Source organism: Pseudorasbora parva, chromosome 4 (assembly GCF_024679245.1).
Source record: "Pseudorasbora parva isolate DD20220531a chromosome 4, ASM2467924v1, whole genome shotgun sequence".
Lineage (NCBI taxonomy): Eukaryota > Metazoa > Chordata > Actinopteri > Cypriniformes > Gobionidae > Pseudorasbora > Pseudorasbora parva.
Window position 1 is genome coordinate 4,870,985 of NC_090175.1, and position 8,385 is coordinate 4,879,369.

Genomic DNA, 8,385 nt, shown 5'->3' on the forward strand with positions numbered 1-8,385 from the left:
CCCATATAATATTTTGTATTTATGAATATCTGAGCATGCAATAGAGCTGACCTTCTTCTTTTAAACAACAGTGTGTTTTGATCATGAGATTCAGTATTTATTCAGAAGATGCGTAACAGCACCCCCTAGTGTCTGACAGTGAAAACATAGAAACCTGGAAAATTCTGCTTTTGGCCGGGAAATAGTTAATATAGTTATTAAAGTAGTTCGCAAGTTTATCCAACAAGCTTATGTTGTGTAGTGCATGAGATCAGTGATGTATTGTGTATTGTGTATTATGTATTATGTATTGTGTAATTTATGTCTTGTCTTTTTTGTATATTTTATGTTCTTGAAACTTTTGGCCGCTAGCCTTGGCCAGGACTCCCTGGAAGAAGAGTTATTGTAACTCAATGGGACTTTCCTGGTAAAATAAAGGTAAAATAAAAAATAAATACAAATGTTTTTGACGTAATAAGCTTGTAATGTTGCGTGAATCAGTGGTTTTATTCCCCTGCTCGTTTAATTCATGGAAAAGGTATGACTGGCCAAAGTCACATTTGAAAAATGTGACACTGCTATATTAGGTATTCCCATCCTTTATTGTACAAAGGTGAAGGAGAATGAAATACTGGACAAAATGTATAGGTGTGATTCAATGGATAGTTCTCTGTCTTTTTTTGAATGTGGGACTTTTATGCTTGGTGTAGAGACATCCTGGGGTTGGCAAAAAAAAAAAAAAAACTTTTGGTGGATGATTACCATTATTCCTAAACATCTTGATTCATTTTTAAGGCTCAAGGACTAAGGACTCACACATATGGACAATGCTTCTCACGCATGGATTAAATGATCATGGACCCTCGGATAAGTGTTGATTTTTCTGATTTGACAATAGTGTTATCAATAAACTTTGTTGGGTTACCTGCTAATGGCTATCTCTGTCTCCTTTCAATAATTGATAAAGTTTTCCGTCTGACTGAGTCATGTGACACTGAAGGATTCACATGAGCACTATTTCAGATTTATCACTGATAAAGACAAATTGATTGGTAAACCAGGAGTGACCTTAAAGGGTTAGTTCACCCAAAAAGGAAATTTATGCCATTAAATCATCTTCAGACACAGTGTAAGATATTTTAAGCGTATTGATCCATGATTTGGATCACGTGACATTGGTGATTCAAATCATGAATCGATACGCTGATTCATAACCATTTGAATCTTTATTTGAGGATTGAAAACAAACCCAGAAGAGAAGACAATGCTGAATAAAGTCGTAGTTTTTGTTATTTTTGGACCAAAATGTATTTTCGATGCTTCAAGAGATTCTAATTAACCCACTGATGTCACATATGGAGGTCTTACGGGTGTGGAACGACATTAATACTTGTGGAGTATGTCAGGGTCTTAAGCCTCACCACTATTATGGCTGTGCAGTATCACAGTATCACACTGTGCAGTAAACCGATGTTACGTTAGTAACTGAGTACATTCACATATGATAGGTAATGTAAGGTTTCATATAATTAATTATAATAATTTGTTACATTTATATAGCGCTTTTCTAGACACTCAAAGCGCTTTACATATAGAAGGGGGGAATCTCCTCAGCCACCACCAGTGTGCAGCATCCACCTGGATGATGCGACGGCAGCCATATTGCGCCAGAACGCCCACCACACACCAGCTGATTGGTGGAGAGGAGAAATGATAAAGCCAATCATTATATGGGAATGATTAGGAGGCCATGATAGACAGGGGCCAGTGGGCAAATTTTGCCAGGATTCCGGGGTTACACCGGCTACTCTTTATCGGAGAAAATCCTGGGATTTTTAATGACCACCGAGAGTCAGGACCTCAGTTTAACATCTCATCTGAAGGACGGTGCTCTTTGACAGTATAGTGTCCCCATCACTATACTGGCGTGTTAGGACCCATACAGACCACGGGGTGAGCGCCCCCTGCTGGCCTCACGAACACCTCTACCAGCAGAAGCTTTGAGTAGTTTTCCCAGTTGGACTCTCATCCAGGTACTGACCAAACTCAGCCCTGCTTAGCTTCATTGGGAAACCAGTCTTGGGCTAAAGGGTGATATGGCTGCTTGCAAATGTCAGTCTAGTTTATTGCCATATGTCTAATAGAATGATAAATCCAATTCCATCTTGCAACTAATCCACTCCTTGGTTTTCATGAGTTATAAAGTGGTAATGTTGTGGTTCACTTAAAGCTATAGTAGGGAGTTTTTATAAAACGTTGATTTAGCCTGAAAATTTGAACAAGCTCAACTCACAGGTCACTCCCCCATGCTCTCTGCAGTGCTACAGCCCTCCCTCCACAGCCCCTCCCCATCACAGCTCCACCCCCCCACAGGTCCTCCCCATTACAGCTCCTCCTCCACAGCTCCCCCTCCACAGTCCCTTCCCCTCCACAGCTCCTCCCCATCACAGCTCCTCCTCCACAGCCCCTCCCCATCCACAGCACCTCCCCCTCCACAGCTCCCCCTCCACAGTCCCTACCCCTCCACAGCTCCTCCCCATCCACAGCACCTCCCCCTCCACAGCTCCCCCTCCACAGTCCCTACCCCTCCACAGCTCCTCCCCATCCACAGCACCTCCCCCTCCACAGCTCCCCCTCCACAGTCCCTACCCCTCCACAGCCCCTCCCCATCCACAGCACCTCCCCCTCCACAGCTCCCCCTCCACAGTCCCTACCCCTCCACAGCTCCTCCCCATCACAGCTCCTCCTCCACAGCCCCTCCCCCTCCACAGCACCTCCCCCTCCAAAGCTCCTCCCCAACACTGATCTTCCCCATCACAGCTCATCCCCCATCCCTGCTCCTCCCCCTCCACAGATATTACTCCATCACAGCTCCTCCCCCAACACTGCTCCTCCCCCTCCACAGCTATTCCCCCATCACAGCTCCTCCCCATCACAGCTCCTCCCCCTCCACAGCCCCTCCCCATCCACAGCTCCTCCCCATCACAGCTCATCCCTCACCACAGCTCCAGCTCCTTAGCCTCCTTTTTAGAGTGTCCTGCTCTCATGCCGGCGGACCCAGGTTCGAGTCTAGCTTGGAGTGGCCATTTCAAACAGGTGGAGTTACACTTGGGCTGAACCCTTTATATTCAAATATTAAAACAGCTGTGGCGCTTTTATTTGGGGGCTCGAGTCCTCTGGAGATAAGGATTCGGCTGTGCTGCCTCCTTCTGGAGTAGCAGCATTGCCTGGGTCTGATCCAGAGCTGACAGACTTGCTTTCCTGGGCAGCTGAGAGCATGAGGCTCGACTGGCATCCGCCACTGTGCCCCAAATGTTCAAGGCGGGGCAATTAGTTCCTGGGGGAGGACAGCCATCAGCACCTGCCTCCATTTCTTTCCTTCCTGGAGCTGCATTAGGAAGGTACCAGAAGTACCCCTTGACTTTTGTAGACACTCTGTGACTTCCTCTGCCTTCTCTGCCCTCGATGGAGCGGTGGCCAAAAGGTTCAGTGGGGTCTGTTGCAATGCAACTGTGTCCTCAGAGCGCCTCCATCTGGCATGGTGACCCAAAGCACCCGTCCAATGCCTGGCTTGGAAATGCACAAGGACTGGGCTGATTTTTTTTCACTGTCTGACCCTGCGGGTTAGCAGTGGGGGTTTCCCTTTGTGGGATAATTTCTACATTCTACATTACTATGGAATTTTAGCTAACATGATATCCATGCTAATTGTACCTGCACATTTTTAAGTTGGATGTTGAGTTATCTTGATAAAGAGGGCATCTTCATAGCTGGAACTAAGGCATGGTTTGCACTATAGGACTATGTTGTTTTCTCTTTCCTATTTGAAAACAGAATAATTGTGAATTTTCAGGACATGAAAACATTTTTCCCATTGGAAGCATCATGATTAACTTATCTGTTCCTCCACCTGAGGAGAATGATTGTAGACGGGTGTTATTTACGCGTGCAACAGTAGATTGTTCATCGGAGACAACAGAACCAGGAACTATATTCAAGCAGCTTACTAGTTAATCTCAACATGAGCTCCCAGAATACCCGGCATGTGGTCAAAATGTAAGGTGTTCCAGAAATGATAGTTTCATCCTATACCTGTTATATAATACACTATTTTGTAGCGCAGAGAGTATTTATGTTAGTGAATAAATACATAGATCCGCTGTGTATAATTATTTTCTCATTAAAACCAAAGATTTAGATTTTAGGATTATTTGATGAATAGAATGTTTTTTTTTTTTTTGAGAAAGAACTTTATAATGTTGCAAAAGCTTTATATTTCAGATAGATGCTGTTATTTTGAACTTTCTGTTCATTAAATGATCCTGAGAAAACTGTTTTCAACACGGATAATAATCATAAATGTTTGTTGATCATCAAATCCTCATATTAGAATGATTTCTGAAGGAGTATGTGACTCTTGAGACGGGAGCAATGAGGATAAAATCAGCTTTGAACACAGGAATAAAATATATTTTTTAAATGTATTCAAATAGAATATATATATATATATATATATATATATATATATATATATATATATATATATAACTCAAGAATATCATTTTTGCTGTATTTTTGATCAAATAAATGTAGCCTTGGTGAGCAGAAGATACTTCTTACAAAACATTTTACAATACCGTTCTCAAACCTTTGACCGGTAGTATGCCTATCCGTGTTAAATATCACAATAGCTGCTTCTCATCTCCATCACCTTCTCCTTCTTCCTGACCTGCATATTCCCCTTCTCAAAGCTGAGCTTTGGTTGATACAGGCTTTGCAATTTGATTGTTTCTGTCACTCGTTTAACTTCTATAGTAACACAGCTGTTTAGTTAACTAACTTACACATCTCATCTTGCACTTTGTGTCTGTTAACTGAAGTGTTGCGCTGGAATTCACGCACAGCAGCTGTGATATGAGTAAAAATGAGTAAAATTTACAAAAAACAAAATTACATTCTTTTTATTTTCAGTGGTGAAAAACGTAACCCATAGAATAGCTGTCGCTATAGCCTTTTGATGACTGGAGACATCTCTAATTTGACAGTTTACCATCTGAGCTCACTCAGTGATTGTGGCTACGCATAACAGGACGGAACCATTCAGTAAATGGGGGGGAAATATATTTTTGCCAGAAATGCAGAAATAAGACATCATTTTGTTTTATTTGTTACTCTGGTAGATAATACATTTACAATTTATATTTCATTAGTACTGTTACTACTAATAAAACCGACCTCTGGGGGTCCCAAAAGTTCATGGGTCCTTAGAATCGTCCTAACTTTTCCCCCCTTAGGTACACCCCTGCTTTCAATAAAACATTTGCAATATATTTGTAAAAGGCATTTTATGCATGTTTGGCCTGGGGTTTTGTTGCATTTACACTGTTGTGACCAGCAGGGGTCACCGTAGAGACAAGTGTCAGATTGTATGAAAATGGTGGTATGTCACATGATCTCACGTGTTGACTGAAGAGACATTAGAGATGAGACACAAGGCCACTGTGAGAATACAAATCTTAGAAGATCTCTAAGTTGTGGTTTATCAAATGCACAAGCAATTATTTTCTTGACCCTAGATTTCATTTTCACCAGTTTAACTTGTATTACTTTAGTCTAATGTCATCTCTGATGTTGCCTTGTTTAAACTGTGATTCTGCTATATGAGCACTAGGTGAGGTGTCATTTCCTTTTGTTAAATATAAGCTGTTAACCACATTGAGCCCACTGCTGGTTTCATTCTGTTCATTTGTCACTGGTATGAGTGTTGGAGAAACAGGTAAGAGCATCGTTTACTGATCGATCTTTAGATTCAAATGTGTAATGGGGAGAAAGGGGCTAGTTGTCACAAATAGATTATGAGGTTTAAGGTCAAAAGTTAAAGTGGTTTCGTATCCTGGTTACAAATAGTTAAATCTGCCTTAGATTAAAATAATTCAGTGTCATAGTATATTGTAACATCTGTTGAGTATCAAATAAGAATTTTTCCCAAATTCAAGATTTGAATACTGCTCAGAGTAGCAAAAACCAGAAAAGGGAAGAAGAATGGAGAAATAGAGGAGGAAGAGGTTTTTTTTTTAATGTAAGATTAAGTGCTCATGGAAGAGATGAGTATTTACCTGTCTTTTGAATGAAGCGAGTGATTCTGTCATGCGTATGGAGGATGGAAGATCGATCCACCAACCAGGAACAATGAAAGAAAAAGTTCTAGAGAGGGATTTCATGCCTCTCTGTGATGGTACCACAAACCTTCGCTCATAAGCTGAGCGAAGGCTTCTGGTGGGGGTGTAGACTCGTAGGAGTGAGTCGAGGTATGCGGGTGCTGAGCTTGTGGAAGATCCATAAGCAAGAGTCAGAGCTTTGAATTTGATTCGGGCAGCGAGTGGTAGCCAATGCAGAGAGATGAATAGAGGTGTGACATGAGCCATGTTGGGCTCATTGAATACAAGATGTGCCGCAGCATTCTGGATCATTTGCAGCGGTTTGATTGCACAAGATGGAAGTCCAGCCAGAAGCGCATTGCAATAGTCAAGTCTAGAAATGACCAGGGCTTGGACAAGAAGCTGTGTTGCATGCTCCGTAAGGAACGGTCTGATTTTCCTGATGTTGTGCAATGCAAACCTGCATGACCGAGCTGTCTTTGAGATGTGGTCTTTGAAGGACAGCTGGTCATCAAAGATTACTCCAAGATTTCTGACCGACCCTGAAGGAGTAATCAAAGATGAACCTAGCTGGATGGTAAAATCGTGTTGTATGGTGGGATAAGCAGGGAAGACGACGAGTAGCTCAGTCTTTGCTAGATTGAGCTGCAAGTGATGTTTTTTCATCCATGCCGAGATGTCCACCAGACAGCTTGAGATTCGTGCAGCTACTGTAGGATCATCTGGTTGAAATGAGAGGTAAAGCTGTGTGTCATCAGCATAGCAATGATATGAGAGGCCATGTGCCTGAATGATGGGTCCCAATGATGTGGTGTAAATGGAGAAGAGGAGAGGTCCAAGCACTGAGTCCTGAGGAACCCCCGTGGTCAGTTGATGTGTTTTGGATACCTCTCCTCTACAGGAAACCTTAAAAGACCTACCTGTGAGATAGGACTCAAACCAGTGGAGCGGAGTCCCTGTGATGCCCAGTGATGAGAGGGTGGACAGAAGAATCTGATGATTCACAGTGTCAAAGGCAGCAGACAGATCAAGGAGGATGAGGACTGATGATTTGGATGCAGCTTTAGCCAGCCGCAGGGCTTCAGTAACTGACAATAATGCTGTCTTAGTTGAGTGGCCCTTTTTGAAACCTGACTGGTTTACGTCCAGTTGATTAGACTGTGAGAGGAAAGATGAGACCTGGTTGAACACAACTCTTTCAAGTGTTTTTGCAATGAATGGTAGGAGAGAAACAGGTCTGTAGTTCTCTACAAGTGATGTGTCTAATGTGGGTTTTTTAAGCAGTGGGGTTACCCGAGCCTGCTTGAATGTGGTAGGGAAGATGCCGGTGCAGAGAGATGTGTTGATGATGTGTGTAAGTGTTGGTAAGAGTGTAGGGGAGATGGCTTGTAGGAGATGTGAGGGGATGGGATCTAGAGGGCAGGTAGTGTCATGGCTGGAGAGGAGAAGTTTAGATACTTCATCCTCAGTGAGTGTAGAGAAGGAGGAGAGAAGATGTTTAGCTGTGGATGTGGCTGATTCAAAATTGTGTGTGTGTGGAGGTGTGAACTGACTGCTGATGAGTGTGGTTTTATCTGTGTAAAAATGGGCAAGGTCGTCTGCAGAGAGAGAGGTGGTGGAGGGGGACAGAGGAGAGAGTTGAAAGTTCTGAAAAGCGTGCGAGAGTCTTAGGTGCTGTTGATTTTGTTGTGGAAATATGAGGATTTAGCTGTGTGGACATCATGTGAGAAGGAAATGAGCAGAGATTGATACTTACTCTCATGGAATGAGGATAGCAGCACATCTAGTTCCTCAACAAAGGTGCCCAATTGACCTGGGGTAGATGACTACAAGATGGATTTTAGCAGGAGCTGTAACTGTAATAGCATGGTATTCAAATGAGTTGTTATTACAGAGAGAGGTGTGGGTTGAGTATTTCCAATTGTTTGTGATAAGAAAACCTGTGCCTCCACCTCTGCCAGTGTGGCGAGGGGTGTGTGAGAAAGATAAATTATTAGAGAGAGCAGCAGGAGTTGCTGAGTCTTCTGGACGGATCCAGGTCTCAGTCAAGGCCAAGATATTCAGATTGGAATGAGTGGCAAAGGCTGGAATGAAGTCAGCTTTGTTTACAGCTGACTGACAATTCCATAGACCCAGAGAAAAGGAGGGAGGGATATTAGTAGAGGAAGGAATTGGACGCAGATTAGCAGTGTTGCGCTGCTGTCTGTGTCTGATAGTGGAGCGTGGGTTAGAGATAGCGGGTATGTGT